A 21652-nucleotide genomic window follows, 5' to 3' on the forward strand; every position below is an offset into this window, starting at 1 on the left:
CCCTCAGTACTGCCCCTCCGACAGTGCGGCGCTCCCTCAGTGCTGCCCCTCCGACAGTGCGGCGCTCCCTCAGTACTGCCCCTCCGACAGTGCGGCGCTTGCTCGGTACTGCCCCTCCGACAGTGTAGCACTCCCTCAGTACTGCCCCTCCGACGGTGTAGCACTCCCTCAGTACTGCCCCTCCGACAGTGCGGCGCTCCCTCAGTACTGCCACTCCGATAGCGCGGCGCTCCCTAACTACTGCCCCTCCCACAGTGCAGCGCTCCCTCAGTACTGGCACTGGGAGTGTCAGCCTAGATTTTGTGCTCAGAACCCTGGAGTGGGACTTGAACCCACGACCTCTGACCCAGAGACGAGAGTGCTACCCACTGAGCCACGGCTGACACTTAGCTCTATGGGGAAAGAGCAGGGCAGGGATTGGGACTAATTGGAGAGCTCTTTGAATGAGCCGTCACAAGACAGGACAGGCCGAAGGGCCTCTTTCTGTTCTATATGACTCTATTCCATGCAAGGGCTGTGGAAGCTTGGTGTTTGCTTCCTGCCCCCTTCTCCCTGTCACAAGCTGGTTTCCATATTCCTAACAGTCGAATGAACAACAATGTGCTATTGGAAGACTGGCTCACCACCTGGCCAATGAAGTGGGGGGCTTCCAGTGGGGGCGTTTGTTCGAGGGCCACAATGCCAAGCAGGGTTTGCCCACGGCCAGCTCTCCTGAATACCTCGGAGCGCTGGGATGTGGGCGAGCGGTGGCTGGCAGCAGCAGCTCCTCCCGGCCCAACGTTCAGCTACGTATTTTTATTTAATGACGCACCTATTGTGGTGGCGGCCTCCAGCGGTCCCTTTAAGGGCCTCACTTGGACCAGGTGAGCGCTGCAAGTCTGGGAACAACCAATTGCGTCTTGAAACAGGCACTATCGGCCTGTTCAAAAGGCCCAATGCCTGTTTCAGGCAGCCACCAGGGACGCCTCGGCAGCGCCCGAACCAATATGGCGTCTGATGTGTTTCCAATGCTATTTGGGCACGGGAGGTTCTCCCCCTGAATCGGGCCTCTTTGCACCTGTTTTCCACCCAGGGAACAGGTATCATGAGGTCCGATTTCATGCCCATGCAATGTAGCAGGATTTCCACACGTAAAGGGCCCAACGATGGGTGCAATTTGTGAGGACCCAACATTTCAGGTTCTAGAAGAGCGAGAGCAGATTTAGAGACAAACAACAGAGAAGTGCAGAAAAACAAAGCTTTATTCTACCAGTGACGTAGCAGTCAGTAGCCAAGACACAGCAGTTAGTATTAACACATTGAACAGCTCGTGAAACAGAGTTGCTTCTCAAAGGACATGCAAGCACAGAGTAAGCAAGGCAGGAAAGGTCACCAGTTAGTGCAATCAGTCCAAACAGGGCCGTTGAAAAGATCTCATCCCACTCTTGACCCATTTTTCAACCGTCCTTAAGATTTGGATTCCGGTGTCTCTCGGAGGCTGGGCACCTGGATCCCTCTCCCTGGTTTAATACTCAACTGAAACCGCGTAAGGGTTTAGACGGCTGTCTGCGAGCAGAGTTAGAAGTTGAGCACAAATGCACATTGCACAAGGACCGGGCTGAGTGTCCAGCTTGGCTCGAATGGCCAGTTGGTTTGATAATGGGGCAGGTGATCTGGCCAAGTGGGTTACACTGAATTGAGAAGACGGACATCAGCAGGAAAATTGGCATCAGTATTATCAAGGACATCAGAGACATCAATGGGGAAATTAACGTGGGCATTGGCACTAAGATGGAAATGGGCACATCAACGTGGACCTCATCAAGGACAGAGACATCACCATGGATATCACCGTTGAACTATCAACAGTGAAATGGACAACAATATTGATTTAGCCATCAACGGAGAGATAGGCATCACCATGAACATAGACATCACCATGGACATGGACCTCATCATGAACATCATCAACAGCAACATCAGCATGGGCATCACCAACAGAGATATGGACATCAACAGGAATACTGACAGCATCATGGACATTAGCATTGATGTCCAGGCCAAGGGTATCAAGGGAACATCAATGGGAACTAGGGTATCAATGGCTCACAGACCTTCCCAGAATTACCAACTAGCACAAGTACACTCGGGTTCACTACTACTTTTCACAATTAAATACTGTGACTCTGCTTTACAGAACGGTGATGGTGAGATGACCGGGTAAGGGGGAACACTACTTCAAACAAAGAAGAAAGAAATATATCTATCTCCGACATCAGGCCCATCACTTTCAAGTAAAACGTTCCTCACTCACTGACTGGAAGTGACAAACGCTATCTGTCGGCCACCGAACGAGCTCTGGGATATTGGTCCAATGTAACCTGATTCCTGCCTGGTTAATGAGGAGATGACTACCTGTCCTCCCTGATATTCCCACCACCAAACACACAACAGAAGAAATAAAACAAGGCAACCTGAATGGAGAAAGGGACAAGGATAAGTCTATTCACAAGCTTTCACAAGCCGTCACACTCTGGAGCACCTTCCAAGACACAGATGTCAGAAACGTCTCCTGTTTGCAGAGGGCATCCCGATCTCCCATGGTATCCCTTCCATCTTCTCAAAGCCCCGATCCTGCTGGGACCCACGGCCACCAATCTTCCTCTGGAGGCTCACTCAGTTGACTGTTCCTGAGGGGTGAAGTCGGGCCTCTGAGTGCAAACCCCGCCTCGGAGGTCACCGTGACCCGAGGGACCCAGAGGGAACTGAGACACCTGCACGTTCAGGCCAGGGGACCTCGCTGCACAGCAATGGGGAGGGAGCAGGAACCCAGGCTGTGATCAACGACCTCAACAGGTCCGGGGTTCAAACTATTGGCACCACGCAATTTAGGGGTTTGGGGTTGGTGGTTAGGATTAGGAGTTAATGATTGGGGCTATGGGTTAGGGGTTGAGGTTAGGGGTTAGGGGTTGGGGGTTAGGGGTTGGGGTTAGGGGCTAGGGGTTAGGGTTAGGGGATGGGGTTAGGGTTAGGGGTTAGGGGTTGGGGGTTACGGTTAAAGGTTAGGGTTAGGGGTTATGGTTAGGGGTTATGGTTAGGGGTTGGGGTTGGGGGTTGAGGGTTGGGGGTTAGGGGTTAGGGTAAGAGTTAGTGGTCAGAAGTTAGTCATTAGGCATTAGCAAATTGGATTAGTAGTTAGGGCTAAGGGTTACTGGGTAAGGTTAGGGGTTACTGGTTAAGGTTAGTAGTTAGTGATTAGGGCTAGGGGTTAGTAGTTACGGCTTGGGATTAGTGGTTATGGTTAAGTGTTAGTAGTTAGGGCTAGGAGTTAGTGATTAGAGCTAGGGGTTAGTGGTTATGGTTAAGGGTTAGTGGTTAGGGTTATGGGTTAGTGGTTAGGATTAAGAGTTAGTAGTTAGTGCTTGGGGTTTGTGGTTAGGGTTAGGGTTAGAGTTAGGGGTTAGTAGATAGGGCTAGGGGTTAGTGATTAATGGTTAGGGTTAGGGGTTAGTAGTTAGGGTTAGGGTTAGTGTTAGGGGTTAGTAGTTAGGAGTTAATAGTTAAGGTTAGGGTTAGTGGTTAGCGTTAGGGGTTAGTAGTTAGGTGTTAATAGTTAAGGTTAGGGTTAGTGGTTAGGGGTTAGGGGTTGGTGGTTAAGGTTAGGGTTAGAGTTAGGTGTTAGTAGTTAGGGTTAGGGTTAGGGTTAGGGTTAGGGTTAGGGTTAATGTTAGGGTTAGAGTTAGTGCTGGGGTTAGAAGTTAGGTGTTAATAGTTAAGGTTAGGGTTAAGGTTAGGGGTTAGTAGTTAGGGGTTAATAGTTAAGGTTAGGGTTAGGGGTTAGTGGTTAAGGTTAGGGTTAGAGTTAGCTGTCAGTAGTTAGGGTTAGGTGTTAGTAGTTAGGGTTAGGAGTTATTGGTTAAGGGTTAGGGCTAGGGTTTAGGGTTAGCAGTTAGTAGTTAGGGCTAGGTTTAGGGTTAGGGTTAGTAGTTAGGGGTTAGTGGTTAAGGGTTAGTGGTTAAGTGTTTGTGGTTAAGGGTTGGTGGTTAAGAGTTTGGGGTTAGTAGTTAAGGGTTATTGGTTAAGTGTTAGTGGTTAAGGGTTAGGGGTTAAGGGTTAGGGGTTAGTGGTTAGGGCTAGCGGTTAGTGGTTAAGGTTAGAGGTTGAGGTTAGAACCTACTATTGACAATGCAGTTGTCATTTGACCCGTCTATTTTCATGTTTTTTAAACAAAGAGTCGCCAATCTTTTTCCCACCTCCCAAGGTGATGCCCCAGGACGTGTCTTTGACAGTGAGGATCTCCAGGTGAATGAGGGAGCAGCCCTGCATGTCACCGAGCCCGTTCACCTATTGCTATGGGAGGCTACTCGGGGCCGGCCCAGGGGGCCCTGGGATATCACGGATCTGGCCGGTCAAGCTTCACGCCTACGCCAGTCCCGTGTTTGCGGGGGTGGGGGGGGGTCGGGAGGGGGGCTTGTTGGGCCCATCTAGGGCGGTTTGAACTCCCGGCCACCCCTCGCTCCAACCCCACTGCAGTCAACAGGGACCGAGTACTTTGACGGAGGTGACCATGGACGAGAATCAGAAACGGTGGGTATCTCTCTCTCTCGCTCTCTCTTGTAATTCTCTCCTAGGGACCATGAGGAGCGCAATGCGAGAAAATAGCATCCCAAAGTTCACAGGCTGACTCACCTCTTGTCAGGGAGAAGTGTTCAAAGAAAGGGATGGCAAAAATGAATGCACAATGCAGACACAGACGGAATACATCGATGGCGAGGCAGAAGTCACATGCAATAAATCATTTAATATGACTTGGGGGAGTGCTCCAGCATCAATTCTTAAAGGAGCAGGCACCCAAAATATCTTGTTTTGAAGTGCTGGCTTCAGATTATATGTACAAGACCTGAAAGTAAATAAAAATGTCAATCAGCAACAACAGCTTGTATGTCTACAGCAGCTTTAACATCGCAAAATGTCCCAAGGTGCTTCACAGGAGCGATTATCAAGCAAAATTTGATAATGAGTCGCATAAGGAGATATTAGGACAAGTCTTGGTCCAGAAGGTAGAATTTAAGGAGCATCTTAAAGGAGGAGGAGGAGGAGGAGAAGAGAGAATGAGGCGGAGAGGTTTAGGGAGGGAATTCCAGAGCTTGGTGCCCAGGCTGCTGAAGTCACGGCCACCAATGGTGAAGCGATTGAAATCGGGGGGATGCGCAAGAGGCCAGAATTGGAGGAGTGCAGAGATCTCGGAGGGCTCCAGGGCTGGAGGAGGTTACAGAGATAGAGAGGGGGGTGGGGCGAGGCCAGGGAGGGATTTGGAAGTCCCCCTCATTCTCTTTCCTAATCGGTTTATCTGACACATCACAAGATCGTCCTGGCTGGGATGAAGAAGACCCCTCAGTCCATTTTGACCTCAACCTCCCAGGATCCCAACTCTAACCCCCAACCTCGAGTATCCGCCCTGGTATTGATCCCTCCCTTGACATCGGTCCTAAATATGCCCATTACAACCCCGAACCCTGGGGCATCTAAAAGATGACTTAGGGTTTACTCTTTCTATCCCATTCAGTGTTACATAAGCTTGGTAGGTCTTCTCAGAGACACCACACTTCAATGCAGAAGGGATCTGGTGGAGTGACACTAGGGAACCATCAGTAAAAACAGAAAATGTGGGCAATACGCACCGGGTCAGACCTGAAACGTTAACTCTCTCTCTCTCTTTCTCTCCACAGATGCTGCCCGACCTGCTGAACGTTCCCAGCATTTTTTGTTGTTATTTCAGATTTCCAGCTCCCGCAGTATTTTACTTTTGTACTGGGGAACCTGCCTTGTCCTCACCGCCCGCGCCCCCCACCCCCCCTGCCCCCCAACCCCTGGATTACATCTCAAGCTCCACCACACAGATTCGGAGCATCTCACTGGGGGCTGGACCTCTCGGTCACACTGAGGGTTCTGACCCGCAGAGGCCGCAGCTTCCCATAGTGGAGAGGCTCTTGCTTCAACTGGGTGGGTGGATCAGGGATTCGGGCAGTGAAGGCACTCTGGAAGTGCCCGTGTGGAGCTTGGATCCCTATGATCGTCTGATGTCTCTATAGCACCTCGGATGGGGGGGGTGGGTGATGGTCGGGTTGGGTGCCTTGCAAGACATATTGGGGGGGAAATTCAGTTGCTTTGCGCCTCCCGTTAGCGACCTAACAGGGCGTTAATTGGGCGCAAAGCAACTAGTGCACGGGCACGGCGATTTTTGCACCGCTCACGAAATCGACCAGACATTTTGCGTTGGCACTTAACACTACCGCCACAATCTCCTGCGCCCGCAGATCGTGATGTCAGTCGAGCACGCAAGTCCCGTTTGTGCCCCGGACTGGATATTGAGTGGCGCCCCCTGCCTTAACGCCTGCCGCTAGCAATGACAGGTTGAGGGGAACGTTTTGCAGTCAGGAAGGGACCGGGGGAGCGCTTTTTAAAGGCGGCCGCTTCCTGTCTTTTTTTGTCGGCGACATTTTTGCTCCACGCATTCTGAGAGAGAGAGAGACTTCTGGAGAGATTCAACGCTGTGTGAAGGAGTTTTGGATACTGAGCAGCACTTTGCAGGTTCATTTTGATTTGACCTTCCTTGTATCGATTTAGAAGAGACTGTGGGGGCTGCACTCTGAGCTCTTTCCCTGGGCCTCTCCATTGTTCTTTCCAGCAGATTTGATGTACAGGTCTCTCCAGGCCGAGATTCAAGGCTGCAATGAGCAGGGTGTGGATGGAGAGCAAGATCGACCCTCCCCTTTAAGAACTGGCCGGTGCCAGTGTGTCTGTGCTCCATTGCTGACTGACATCTCATGAGCTTCGCCAGCGCTCTGAGGTAGCGCCTCGCTCCTCGGCATTAGTGCCTTAAGAGAGGTGTGCAGCGCCTGATTTAGCGCTCCAATCACCTCCAGGGGCGAGAGAAGCCAAGTTTGCAGTCGGAGGCGATAATTAACACCAGGCGCTAAACCTTGCGCCCGGCCGATAATTGCGCCCCAAACGGGGCGATCCCGAATTTCTCCCCCATTGGGTGGTGGGCCCACATCTGCTGGTGTCTCCTAAGCACCATATCCAACATCTGTAGAACATCTGCCAATCTGAATGAACGATACACGGACTATGCTTGGGAATAGAAAATTCTACCCTTGTTCATTCATGGGCCTATACTCTCTGGAGTTTAGAAGAATGAGAGGTGAGCTCATTGAAACATATAAGATTCTGAGATGACTTGACAGGGTAGATGCCGAGAGGCTGTTTCCCCTGGCTGGAGAGTCCAGAACCAGGAGGCAGAATCTCAAGATAAGGGGTCGGCCATTTAGGACTGAGATGAGGAGGAATTTCTTCACTCAGAGGGTTGTGAATCTTTGGAATTCTCTTCCCCAGAGGGCTGTGGATATATTCAAGACTGGGATCGACAATTTTTCGGAAAATAAGGGAGTCAAGGGATATGGGGAACGGGCAGGAAAGTGGAGTTGAGGTCGAAGATCAGCCGTGATCCGACTGAATGGCAGAGCTGGCTCAAGGGGCCGTATGGCCTACTCCTGCTCCTAATTCTTATATTCTTATTGAAGAAAGAAAGAACTTGCATTTGTATAGTGCCTTTCGAGGCCTCAAGACAGCCCACCGAAGGGCTTCACAGCCAAGGCTGTCTGGCTTGGCCATGCCTCTGGGGGGGAATCAGGTCCCCATGGAGAACCTGGGCTTTGCAATGGCCCTTGGGTGAGGCAGTAGCCAAGACCCATGTTTCAGGATGAGTACAGTTGGGGAGGGGAGAAAACTGGGGTGGGGGCGAGGAGGTAATCTAACAGCGCCTCCAAGTCAGGGCAGAGAGAGAGAGAAAAAGAAAGGGTGGGCTGAGAGGCGGATTCGCCTGAAGGTGGACGACCCTTCCATTTATTAACCCCCTGCCTATACCGCAGGGTTGCTAAGCGAAAATCCTCAGTTGACTCTTAAAGCCCCCCGAAGGAATGAATGGCCACCGACCTAGAACAACAGGGCAAGCAGGCAATAATTGAGGCCTTGTCACCATCCCGAGACCTCACTGGCTTTCAGGTCTCTGCTGTGTCAGCAGAGTGAGCTCCAAGTGTCCCTATGGAGCTACGACCGTAAAAATCAAACAGAGAGGCTGCACTCCACCAGGGAATATGCTAAACTGTTTTTTTCTATTCGTTCCTGGGATCTGGGCGTCGCTGGCAAGGGCAGCATTTATTGCCCATCCCTAATTGCCCTTGAGGACGTGGTGGTGAGCCGCCTTCTTGAACCGCTGCAGTCCGTGTGGTGAAGTTACTCCCACAGTACTGTTAGGGAGGGAGTTCCAGGATTTTGACCCAGCGACGACGAAGGAACAGCCGGTATATTTCCAAGTCAGGATGGTGTGTGACGTGGAGGGGAACTTGGAGGCGGTGGTGTTCCCATGCGCCTGCTGCCCTTGTCCTTCTAGGTGGTAGAGGTCGCGGGTTTGGGAGGTGCTGCCGAAGGAGCCTTGGCGAGTTGCTGCAGCGCATCTTGTAGATGGTGCACACTGCAGCCACGGTGCGCCGGTGGTGGAGGGAGTGAATGTTTAAGGTGGTGGATGGGGTGCCAATCAAGCGGGCTGCTTTGTCCTGGATGGTGTCGAGCTTCTTGAGTGCTGTTGGAGCTGCTCTCATCCAGGAGAGTATCCCATCACACTCCTGACGTGTGTTGACCTCTTCAGTGCTGAGCTTACCTCAGCCCAGTGCGAGTCTCGTTCTAGAGACTGAGATTTCTGGGACGCGCTGTGCTAGTAGATAATGGCACGCCAATGGAAAGCTGGTGACTGGCCAGCAAAATGGTCAATGGTGTAGAAAAGACAAATCTCAATCTAAAACGGTTCAGTAGGACGAGGGCTACCACACTTTAGGAAGGATGTCGAGACCTTGGAGAGGGTGCAGAGGAGATTTACCAGAATGGTACCGGGGATGAGAGTCTTCAGTTGTGTGGTGAGACCAGAGGGTTTGAGATGGTTCTCATTAGAGCAGGGATGGTTAGGGGGGAGATTTAATAGACGTGCCCAAAACGATGAGGGTTTTTTTATCAGGTAGATCGGGAGAAACTGTTTCCACTGGCAGGAGGCTTGGTAACCAGAGGACACAGATTGAAGATAATTGGCAAAAGAACATGGGGGACGGGACAAAATGAGGAGAATTTTTTTTACTCAGCGAGTTAGCGAGTTGTTGTGATCTGGAATGCCCTGTCTGAAAGGGCGGTGGAAGCAGATTCAATAGTAACTTTCAAAAGAGAATTGGATAAATACTTCAACAGGAATAATTTGCAGGGCTACGGGGAAAGAGCAGGGATGAATTGGAGAGCTCTTTCAAAGAGCCGGCACAGGCACGATGGGCCGAATGGTACCATTCCAGGTTTTGGTCGGGGGGGGGGAAATTGGGGCTAATTCTTTGTTCAAACACCTGGAATTGACTTTGGGAAGGATAGTGGAGGCAAGAGTGTCAAGAATCGCTCGGCAGCTGCGATGTTGGTTGGCGGGGGTTGATATCTGGACGGATGGGGTTAAGTTGGGCTGGAGGACCTTCCTCAGCCATCTTCACCTTACGGTCTTGTTTTGCCCTGTTAGCGAGTGAGAGAATGATACAGGTCAGCATGGAGGTTGGGCTAACCCAGAACGCACGGCGAAACCCCCTCGATTTAACAGAGGGCGGTCGCCACCGCTATGAATGCTGGGACAAGCAACTGTCCGTGAGCGAGCAGCCAGCAAAACCCCACATTACAGGGAAATTACACCACAGGAATAGGCCATTCGGACCAACCAGCTCATGCTGGTGTTTAACCCGCCACTCCCTTCGGTCACGAACTTGGGCATTTCCACAGCCTTGTGGCGACATGCCACCTCTGGACATAATCCGCTCACGGCGGCACGGACAGTTTAAGCAGACACCCCCAGCCGGGGGCCCTTTCCTCCAGCAACTTGTTTCCCACAGGGACAGGCTGCCGGGAGCACTTCCTGTCTGGGGAGTATTTAAGTGGATGCGCGGGCTTTTCCACTTTCTCTTTGCCATGAGGTAGAATAAAAGCAGTTGTGTTTTACTAGCTCTGGTCTCGACTCCCACGTTTGCCGTGGTATCTCAACACTGGTGACCCCGACGCTCAGGACGAATCCTAAGCTAGCATGGCGGATACAAACGCAGCCACGGTTAAACTACCGGACTTTTGGGAGAACCTAGCCGAAGCCTGGTTTGTTCAAGCTGAGTCCAGATTCCAGCTGAAACACATTACAGTCGACGCCACAAAGTACGACTACCTCATCTCCTCTCTCACCTACGCCACAGTCCCCAAGGTTTGGGCAGCGCTGCAGGATCCACAACCGGAAGGCAAGTACGAACATCTGAAGGCTGCGCTCCTTAAAAAATTTCAAACGTCCTCTTACCAGCGCAACTGCCAACTCCTTGACCTCCCCGGCCTTGGTGACGCTTCACCCTCGGCTCTGCTTTCCCACATGCTGTCCCTCTCGGACAACAAAAACACCGGCGCCGTCTTTCGCACGCTTTTCATTCGGCAGCTCCCCGCCAGCATCCGCCCGCTCATTGTGGAGTCTGGCTCCACGGACCTGAATGACATAGCCGAAAAGGCCGACCGGCTGCTCTCTGCACAGTCCGCTCGCGACGTCGCGCCCGACCTCACGGCAACGACCACGCGGTCTTCCCGGCCCATTAGGCCCGACCGCCCTACCACTCCGGGTCACTGCTACTACCACACCCGTTTTGGCACTAGGGCCCAACGCTGCACGCCACCGTGTACTTTCAAACCCCCCCCCCCGCACCGGCCCCCGCGATGGCCGCGGGGCAAAAGGGGCCTCTACTGTACGTCACCGACGACAGAATCAACCGCCGATTTCTGTGCGACACAGGGGCCCAGCACAGCATCACCCCCGCCTCCGCCCTCGAAATCCAATGCGGCACACGGGGTATCACGCTGGCCGCAGCCAATGGCTCTGACATCCACACATATGGCACCCGCATGGTCACGCTCGACCTCGCGGGCCGCCGCTACCGCTGGGAGTTCCTCACAGCCAAAGTCCTCTGCCCACTCATCGGCGCCGACTTCCTACACGCCCACGGCCTCCTTGTCGACATTCCGAGGCACCGCCTCATTGACATCAACACTATGGCCCCCATCCCCGGCGCATTCACCCCGGCCCGTTCGGCCGGCCTGACGACCTACTGCCTCGCCAGAGCCACGGACGACTAATCGGCACTCCTAGCCGAGTTTCCCGCCCTCACTAACCCGACCTTTTCGGCCAAAGCCGCCAAACACGGTGTGGAGCACTATATCCCCACCACCGGCCCCCTAGTTTCTGCCCACAGCCGCAGACTCAACCTGGCCAAGCTGGAAATCGCGCGGGCCGAGTTCACCACCATGGAACAACTCGGCATCATCCGCCGCTCCAGCAACCCTTGGACCTCGCCCCTCCACATCGCCCCCAAGCCCGGCGGAGGCTGGCGCCCTTGCGGGGACTACCGCCGCCTCAACGACGCCACCACCCCCGACCGATACCCGGTGCCACACATCCAGGACTTCTCGGCCCGACTGGCCGGGTGAACCGTCTTTTCCAAGGTCGACCTGGTGCGCGGTTACCACCAAGTCCCCGTACACCCCGCGGACATCCCCAAAAGGGCCGTCATCACCCCATTCGGCCTGTTCGAGTTCCTGAGGATGCCCTTCGGCCTCAAGAATGCAGCCCAGGCTTTCCAGCGCCTTATGGACTCAGTCCTCCGGGACCTGAACTTCCTATTCGTCTATCTAGACGACATTCTCGTGGCCAGCTCCTCCAAACAGGAACACCTCGAACACCTTCGCATCCTGTTCGGGCGCCTAGCCCAACACGGGCTCATCCTCAGCCCGGCGAAGTGCCAATTCGGCCTAACCGAGATCGATTTTCTCGATCACCACATCACCCCTGCTGGGGCCGTCCCCCTGCCCAACAAGGTGCAGGCCGTCCAGCAATTCCCCTGCCCCACAACCATCAAGGGCCTCCAGGAGTTCCTCGGGATGGTGAACTTCTACAACAGGTTCATCCCCAGAGCTGCAGCCCTCATGAAGCCCCTATACAACTCCCTCCGAGGTAAATCCGGCAAGATGGACGTAGCCTGGACCACTGACACGTCAGCGGCCTTCGACGCCACCAAAAACGCCCTCGCCGACGCCACCCTGCTCGCGCACCCAAGGGCCGATGCCCGGGTCGCGCTCACCACCGACGCCTCCGACCACGCGGTCGGCGCCGTGTTCGAGCAGTGGGTCAATGGCGCGTGGCAGCCACTTGCCTTCTACAGCCGCCAACTGCGCCCCCCGGAGGTCAAATACTCCACTTTCGACCGCGAGCTTCTCGCGCTCCACCTGTCGGTCCGCCATTTCAGGTTCCTCCTGGAAGGCCGCCCCTTCACCGCGTACGTGGACCACAAGCCACTCACATACGCGATGGCCAAGCACACCGAACCCTGGTCAGCTAGGCAGCAACGCCAGCTCGCGGCCGTGTCCGAGTTTACTACGGACATCCAGCACGTCTCCGGTAGAGACAACATTGACGCCGACTGCCTTTCCCGTCCCACCATCTGCGCGAATCACCTCGTGGTTGACTACGCGCAACTAGCAGCGGCCCAGCTCACGGATCCAGACCTCCTCTCGGCGGCTACCAGCCTGCCAGGGCTACGCCTAACCAAGGTCGCGCACGGGCCCGAAGCCACGGCAGTCACTTGCGACGTCTCACTCGGCCACCCCAGGCCGGTCGTCCCTGCAACCTGGCGCCGCCGCATCTTTGACACGCTCCACGGGCTCTCCCACCCGGGTTCCCGCGCATCCGTCAAACTCCTCTCCCAGCACTTCGTCTGGCGTGGCCTCAGCAAAGATGTTCGGACTTGGGCCACCTCCTGCCTCGCCTGCCAACGGGCTAAGGTACAGCTGCACACAAAAGCACCCCTGGGAGACTTCGAGGTACCCAGCCGCCGCTTCGACCACGTACACGTCGACATCGTCGGTCCTCTGCCACCATCGCAAGGCCAAACTTATCTCCTCACGATGGTCGACCGCTACACACGCTGGCCTGAGGCAGTGCCGCTGACCTCCACCACCACAGCCGACATCGCCAGGGCGTTCGTTAACACCTGGGTTGCGAGGTTCGGCGTACCGGCTGACATAACCTCCGACAGAGGCGCCCAGTTCACCTCCGAACTCTGGACGGCCACAGCACACAACCTCGGGGTGACGCTCCACCGAACCACGGCGTACCACCCGCAGGCCAACGGGCTTTGTGAACGCTTCCACAGGTCACTCAAGGCCTCACTCCGCGCCGGCCTGCAGGACAGTACCTGGACTGACCGCCTACCGTGGGTGCTACTAGGCCTACGCACCGCGGTCAAGGAAGACCTCCAGTCCTCGGCAGCGGAGTTAGTCTATGGACAACCGCTGCACGTCCCAGGCGAATTCCTTCCGGAGGCTACCACGCCTTGGTCGGCCGAACAGCAGCGGCTCAACTCTTTCTCTTCCGCTCAGCAGTTCGCCCCACTTCCGGTCAACCGACACGGCGAACTCGCACCTCACGTCCCGCCAAATTTGCAGCAGGCGCGCTTCGTCTTCGTGCGACACGACGCGCACCGTGGGCCCCTGCGACCCCCGTACGACGGACCGTATGAGGTACTACAAACCGGGGACAAGGTCTTCAAGCTGCGACTCGGCGACAGGGTCGACACAGTCTCCATCGACCGGCTCAAAACAACACACACAGAACCAGGGGAACAGGTCCCCGTGGCCCGACCTCCAACTAGAGGCCATCCCACCAGCAAGCCGGCGGCGAACCGCCCGGCCCCACTGATGCACTATTAATTACTCATAAAAGACGGAGAGTTAGGAGAGTAACTAAAAGGCTTTTATTAACAAAGAACAGAGCATGCCTCTCATGGTTGACTGGTTTCCAAGAAGGCAGGGGGCTGCAGAGCAGTCACCTTTATGCCTGGGCATGTGGGTGGAGCCAGGGGCGGAGCCAGCTGAGGCATGCATAGATACAACAGTGTACAACAACAACAACGGCGAACAACAATAACAGTGGTTTACCACATTCGCCCCTTGTTTAAAATTGAGTCTGGCGGGGTGAAGTGTACTAAAGGTTCGTGTAAGTAAGTCTATCAGGTGGCCTTGTATGCCGTCCTGATCGTCGTGGTGGCGGCGGTGATGGTGCAGCATCCAACGTTGAATCTGGTGTCTCATTGAGTGGTTGGGTGGTCAATGACGGGTCCTGGGGCTGCGGCATGCTGTCTACAGGGGTTGGGTTGTGGGTAGTGGTGGATGGCAATGGTAGTGTTTCAGGGGCACCCGAAGGTGCGAGGTCTCGTATGGAGACTGTGTCCTCCCGCCCGTCCGGGTACGCCACGTAAGCATACTGGGGGTTGGCATGGAGGAGGCTCACCCTCTCGACCAGGGGGTCCATTTTATGGGACTTCATGTGCTTCCGCAGTAGGACGGGTCCTGGAGACGTCAGCCATGTCGGTAGCGAGGTCCCCGATGTGGACTTCCTGGGGAAAGTGAATTTTTTCATGGGGGGTGGCATTGGTGGCCGTACAAAGCAGTGACCGAATGGAGTGGAGTGCCGCAGGGAGGACCTCCTGCCAGCGAGAGGTCGGAAGGCCCTTAGATTTTAAGTTTAAGAGGACGGCCTTCCAAACCGTCGCGTTCTCTCTTTCCACCTGGCCATTCCCCCGGGGGTTGTAGCTGGTGGTCCTGCTTGTAGCAATACCTCTCGTGAGCAGGTACTGACGGAGTTCGTCGCTCATAAAGGATGAGCCCCGGTCGCTATGGATATAGCTAGGGAAGCCGAACAAGGCGAAAAGGTCATTCAGACATTTAATGACCGTGGTACTGGTCATGTCTGGGCAAGGGATGGCAAACGGGAAACGGGAGTACTCATCAATTATGTTGAGGAAGTACACGTTGCCGTCAGAGGAGGGGAGGGGCCCTTTAAAATCGATGCTCAGGCGCTCGAAGGGGCGAGTGGCCTTGATCAGGCTTGCTCTGTCTGGCCTATAAAAATGCGGTTTGCACTCGGCACAGATTTGGCAGTTCCTGGTCATGGTCCTGACCTCCTCGATGGAGTAGGGCAGGTTACGGGATTTGATGAAATGGAAGAACCTAGTGACCCCCGGGTGGCAGAGGTCATTGTGGAGGGTCTGCAGTCTATCAATCTGCGCGTTGGCGCATGTACCACGTGATAGGGCATCTGGGGGCTCATTGAGTTTCCCGGGCCGGTACAAGATATCGTAATTGTAGGTGGAGAGTTCAATTCTCCACCTCAAGATCTTGTCGTTCTTGATTTTGCCCCTCTGCTTATTGTTAAACATAAAAGCTACTGAATGCTGGTCAGTGAGCAGGGTAAATCGTTTTCCGGCCAGGTAATGCCTCCAATGTCGCACCGCTTCCACAATGGCCTGGGCCTCCTTTTCAACAGAGGAGTGTCGAATCTCAGGGCCCTGGAGGGTCCTTGAGAAAAAGGCCACGGGTCTCCCCGCCTGGTTAAGGGTTGCAGCTAGGGCGAAGTCGGATGCGTCGCTCTCCACTTGGAAAGGGATGGACTCATCCACTGCGTGCATTGTGGCCTTCGCAATATCTCTTTTTATGAGAGTGAAGGCTGCACATGCCTCTGCTGTCAGTGGGAAGGAGGTGGACTTGATGAGGGGTCTGGCTTTGTCCGCATAGTTGGGCACCCACTGAGCATAGTCCGAGAAAAACCCTAGGCATCTCTTCAGTGCTTTTTGGCAGTGGGAGAGGGGGAGCTCCATAAGGGGGCGCATTCTGTCGGGGTCGGGGCCGATGACTCCGTTCTCCACTACGCAGCCAAGAATGGCGAGGCGCGTGGTGCGAAACATACATTTGTCCTTGTTGTATGTTAGATTCAGCCGCTGGGCCGTACGGAGGAATTTCTCTAGGTTAACGTCATGGTCCTGCTGGTCGTGGCCGCAGATGGTGACGTTGTCTAGATAGGGGAAGGTGGCCTGCAGCGCGTTCTGGTCAACCATTCGGTCCATCTCCCTTTGGAAGACCGAAACCCCGTTGGTGACGCCGAAGGGGACTCGGAGGAAGTGGTAGAGACGACCGTCAGCTTCAAAAGCTGTGTACTGGCGGTCCTCAGCCCTGATGGGGAGCTGGTGGTATGCCGACTTCAGATCAATCGTCGAGAACACCCGGTATTGTGCTATCTGATTGACCATGTCAGATATGCGGGGGAGTGGGTATGCATCTAACTGGGTGTAGCGATTGATCGTCTGGCTGTAGTCAATAACTAGGCGCTGTTTTTCGCCAGTCTTCACTACCACCACTTGTGCTCGCCATGGGCTAGTGCTACCCTCAATAATCCCTTCCTTCAGGAGTCTTGCTACTTCGGATTTAATGAAGCTCCTATCCCCAGCACTGTACCGCCTGCTTTTGGTAGCGATGGGCTTACAGTCGCGGGTGAGGTTAGCGAACAAGGCGGGGGGGGGGGAGACTTTAAGCGTGGAGAGGCTGCAAATGGTGCGCGGCGGGCGATTTAAAAGCTGCTGGCTGCAGACTGTGAGTGGGGGGAGGGGTCCGCCGTACGCTAATGTGACACTTTTAAGGTGGCACTGAAAATCCAACCCCAGTAGAACGGCAGCGCAGAGATGGGGCAGGACAAGAAGTTTAACATTTTTGTATTCTGTGCCCCTTACTGAAAGGGTCACTACACAGTAGCCACCGACGTCTGCTGAATGGGATTTGGAAGCCATAGAGATCCGATGGCGCGTTGGCCGGACCGGGAGAGAGTAACTGCGCACCGTGTTGGGGTGGATAAAGCTCTCCGTGCTCCCGCTGTCGAAAAGGCAGGTAGTGGCACGGCTGTTTACCGTAATGTCCATCATGGACCTGGACAGTTGGTGAGGGAGAGATTGGTCCAGCGTCACGGAGGCCAGCGTATGGTCGAGCGAGTCGCTGTGGGCGTCAGACGAGGCGGTGGTTGAGTCCGGGTCACCCGCGATTGGAGTTGGAGGCGTCCAAGATGGCGGACAAAATGGCTGCGCCCATGATCCCGATCCCCACGCGGCTGGAGGTGTTCAAGATGGCGGACAAGATGGCTGCCCCCACGGTTCACACGCAGCGCTGCTGGCGTTAGCGGTTTTACCTTTGCAGGCGCTGACGTAGTGTCCTTTCTTCCCGCAGCCAGAGCAGGTAGCGTTTTTCGCCGGGCAGCGTGCTCTGGGGTGTTTTGCCTGGCCACAAAAGTAACATTTCGGGCCCTTGGACATCGCTGCAGCAGTTGGTGCCGGGGGTGGCGGTCCCATGACCCAAGGTTGCGGCGTCCACGGTGCGGAGCGGTTAGGGGAGAATGCATCCATATTCCGGTGGGCCGCGTCTAGCGAGAGCGCGAGGGACACTGCCTTCTTCAGGTCGATTTCGCCCTTCTCCAGCAGTCTCTGCCGGGAGTAGTCGGACTTGAGGCCCGCAACGAAAGCATCTCGGATAAGTCCCTCCGTGTGTGTCGCGGCCGATACCTCTTTACAATCGCAGGCTCGGCCGAGTATCTGTAGTGCCCGTAGGAGTGCCTCCACCGATTCCCCGGACTGCTGTTTGCGGGATCTCAGGAGGTGTCTGGCATAAACCGTATTTACCGGGCGTGTGTATTGTCCTTTTAGCAGATCGATAGCCGCCGCAGAGGTAGTCGCGTCCTGGATGAGCGTGCAGACTTGGTGGCCCACCTTGGAGGCCAGGACTTTTAGTTTGTTTCCATCTAGTGTCACGGCTGAGGCTTCCAGGTAAGCTTCGAAGCAACGCAGCCATTGTGCGAACTTGGTAGATGAACCCGCCTCTTGAGGGTCTAGGTCCAGGCATGTTGGTCTGAGGGCATGCAGCAGCGCCTGCTGCTCAGCGTTTGGTGCCGTCATTTGCTGCAGTGCCTGCTGCTCAGCGTTTGGTGCCGACATTTTGTTTTTGTTAATAAAATTGATGCGCTATTAATTACTCATAAAAGACGGAGAGTTAGGAGAGTAACTAAAAGGCTTTTATTAACAAAGAACAGAGCATGCCTCTCGTGGTTGACTGGTTTCCAAGAAGGCAGGGGGCTGCAGAGCAGTCACCTTTATACCTGGGCATGTGGGTGGAGCCAGGGGCGGAGCCAGCTGAGGCATGCATAGATACAACAGTGTGCAACAACAACAACAGCGGTGAACAACAATAACAGTGGTTTACCACACCCACCAACTAGACCGGCGACCACTCAGAGCCGCTGCGGCAGAACCATCAGACCACCGTCACGACTCGTCCACTCCTCCTAAGCGGATTCTGGGGGGATCTCTGTGGCGACACGCCACCTCTGGACATAATCCGCTCACGGCGGCACGGACAGTTTAAGCAGACGCCCCCAGCCGGGGGCCCTTTCCTCCAGCAACTTGTTTCCCGCAGGGACAGGCTGCCGGGAGCACTTCCTGTCTGGGGAGTATTTAAGTGGATGCGCGGGCTTTTCCAGTTTCTCTTTGCCATGAGGTAGAATAAAAGCAGTTGTGTTTTACTAGCTCTGGTCTCGACTCCCACGTTTGCCGCGGTATCTCAACAGCCTCTGTGTAAAAAGAAAACGGTTCTCCTGCTCCCTGTCCGAAATCTCTTGTGTTTCATCATTAATCGGAGGGGGATGGGGGGGGCGCGGGGGCGGGGGCAGGGGCCCCTCGTTCTAGACACCTCAACCGCTGGAAGCAGCCTGTTTCTTTCTGCCCAGGTAGGCTGTGAAGAGAGTCACGGTGATACATAATTCTCAATCACGGCCAAAGCGCGGAATTCAGTGGGAATTGATGGAGTGGGGGCGGTCCCAGAAATGCCTTAAAGGGGCAGCGTCACTGTGAGTTCATCTGGGGATGTTTCGAAAGCAGGGTTGCGAGCGACACTTTGCACCTGGATTCGGGAATGATCGGACAACTCCCTCCCCCACCCCCAGTGGCGGGCAGCTGGGAATAGCGCCCAACGGTCCCGCCCTCCGCTCTGCGCTGAGTCACCCAATCTCAGGCGGGGCGGGGGTGTGGTTACGGTTCGCCTCGTCACCCACAGGGCGAGGGAAGAGCAGAGGAGATGAAACTCAGCCAGCACTTCCACTCCAGGCAAGCCGGCAGCAAAGTGAAAGTTTGGACGGAGGGGGGTGGGGGAGGGGGGAGACGGAGGGGGTGGGGGAGGGGGGTGACGGAGGAGGGTGGGGGGGAGACGGAGGTGGGTGGGGGAGGGGGTGACGGAGGGGGGTGGGGGAGGGGGAGACGGAGGGGGGTGGGGTGGTGGGAGACAGAGGGGGGTGGGGGAGGGGGGAGATGGAGGGGGTGGGGGAGGGGGGAGACGGAGGGGTTGGGGGAGGGGGAGACGGAGGAGGAGGGGGAGATGGAGGGTGCTGGGGAGACAGAGGGGAAGGGGGAGGTAGAGGAGGAGATGGAGTGGGGTGGGGAGATGGAGGGGGGTGGGGTGGGGAGATGGAGGGGGGTGGGGAGGGGGGAGATGGAGCGGGAGGGGGAGACAGAGTGTGGTGGGGAGACATGAGGGACACAGAGGGGGGAGGGTGTGGGCGAGACGGAGGGGGAGGGGGAGATGGAGGGGGTAGACCGAGGGGGGCAGGGGGAGATGGAGGGGGGGAGGGGAGACGGAGGGGGGTGGGGGAGATGGAGGGGGGAGGGGAGACGGAGGGGGGTGGGGGAGATGGAGGGGGGAGGGGAGACGGAGGGGGGTGGGGGAGATGGAGGGGGGAGGGGAGACGGGGGGGGTGGGGGAGATGGAGGGGGGAGGGGGAGACAGAGGGTGAGGGGAAGACGGAGGGGGAGGAGGAGATGGAGGAGGAGATGGAGTGGGGTAGGGAGAGGGAGGGGAGGGGGAGGGGAGGGGGAGAGGTGAGGGAGACACCAAGTGGGGGGGAGATGGAGGGGGAAGGAGAGACGGAGGGGGGGACGGAGGGGGAGAGGGGTAGACGGAGGGGGAGGGGGGAGAAGGGTAGATGGACATGGTGAGGGGTAAAGGAGGGAGTAGGGGGAGATGGAGGGGGAGGGGAGGGGGAGATGGGGGAGTTGGAGGGGTGAGGGGCAGGGGGAGAGAGGGGGTGAGGGGTGAGGAGGAAATGAAGAGGGGAGGGGGAGATGGAGGGCTGGGGCAGACGGAGGGGGAGGGGAGACGTAGGGGTGAGGGGGAGACGGGGGAGGGGAAGGGGAGATGGGGAGGGGGAGATGGAGGGGGGAGGGGAGACGGAGGGGTTGGGGAGAAGGAGAGGGAGAGGAGACAGAGGGGGGAGGGGGAGAAGGGTAGATGGACATGGTGAGGGGTAAAAGGAGGGAGTAGGGAGAGATGGAGGGGGAGATGGGGAGGGGAGGGGGTTACAGAGGTGGGAGGGGTAGACAGAGCGGGTGAGGGGTAGACGGAGGGGAAGAGTTGTAGACGGGGGGAGACGGAGTGAGGAGGGGAGACAGAGGGGGGAGGGGAAGATGGAGGGGAGGCGTAGATGGAGGGGGGAGGGGGAGACGGAGGGGGGAGGGGAGGGGGAGACGGGGGGAGGGGTAGATGGAGGGAGGAGGGGGAGATGGAGGGGGAGGGGGGACGGAGTGCGGTGGAGAGACAGAGGGGGGAGTTGGAGAGGTGAGGGGGAAGAGAGGGGGAGACGGAGGGGGTGAGGGGGAGGAGGAGATGAAGGGTGGAGGGAGATGGAGGGGGGAGGGGGAGACAGAGGGGGGAGGGGGAGACAGAGGGGGAGGGGGAGATTGAGGGGGAGGGGAGGGGGAGAGGGAGGGGGGGAGACGGAGGGGGAGGTGAGAAGGAGGGGGAGGGGGAAGGGGAGGGGGTTACAGAGGGGTGAAGGGTAGACTAGAGTGGGTGAGGGGTAGACGGAGGGGAAGAGTTGTAGACGGAGGGGGAGAGGGAGTGAGGAGGGGAGACAGAGGGGGAGAGGGAGTGAGGAGGGGAGACAGAGGGGGAGGGGAAGATGGAGGGGGAGGGGTAGACGGGGGAGGGGGGCGGAGTGGGGTGGAGAGACAGAGGAGGAGATGGAGGGGATGGGGGGAGGGGGAGATGAAGGGGGGAGGGGGAGATGGAGGGGAGATGGGAAGGAAGGGGAGGGGAGACGAAGTGGGATGGGGAGACGGAGGGGGAGGGGGAGACAGAGAGGGCAGGGGCGGGGGAGGGGGAAATGGAGGTGGTGAGGGGGAGGCAGAGGGGTGAGGGGTGACGGAGCGGGGAGGGGGAGACGGAGGGGGGGAGGGGGAGACGGAGGGGGAGGGGGAGACGGAGGGGGGAGGGGGAGATGGCGGGGGAGGGGGAGACGGAGGGGGGAGGGGTGATGGAGGGGGAGACAGAGGGGGAGGGGTGGGGGAGTGGGGAGGGGTGGGGGAGTGGGGAGGGGAGACGGAGACGGAGGGGGAGGGGTTGGGGAGGGGTGGGGAGGGGAGACGGAGGGCGTGAGTTAAAGCAGAACGCCGAGGCACCATTTTCTGCCTCTTCACTGACCTGGTGTGAAGGGTTCAGACTCCCATCAGCTGAAGAGGGGCAGGAGCAGCAGGCCAGCGAGCAGGAGCATGCTGGGCACAGTCGTAGCTTCAGCACCGTCTGTGCAACGGGAAACAAACCAAACGGATCGTTAGATTCTGTCTCACCCCCGACCACCACCACCCCCCCCCCCCAATCC

The 21652-nt window shown here is 56.5% G+C and overlaps 1 long non-coding RNA gene across 1 annotated transcript; it reads right to left on the reverse strand.

Moving 5' to 3' along the window:
• Nucleotides 1-1223: 1223 nt before the first annotated feature.
• On the reverse strand, nt 1224-21570 carry LOC147090663 (uncharacterized). Its single transcript, XR_015075353.1, has 2 exons — nt 21475-21570; nt 1224-4879 (listed from the first exon to the last, which is right to left on the reverse strand). It is a non-coding gene; the product is annotated as an uncharacterized LOC147090663 (long non-coding RNA).
• Between the last annotated feature and the right edge of the window lie 82 nt (nt 21571-21652).

The sequence above is a fragment of the Somniosus microcephalus genome, unplaced genomic scaffold, assembly GCF_052327205.1.
Source record: "Somniosus microcephalus isolate GS21.2 unplaced genomic scaffold, FLI_Smic_1.0 unresolved_chr4, whole genome shotgun sequence".
In the NCBI taxonomy this organism is placed as follows: Eukaryota; Metazoa; Chordata; class Chondrichthyes; order Squaliformes; family Somniosidae; genus Somniosus; species Somniosus microcephalus.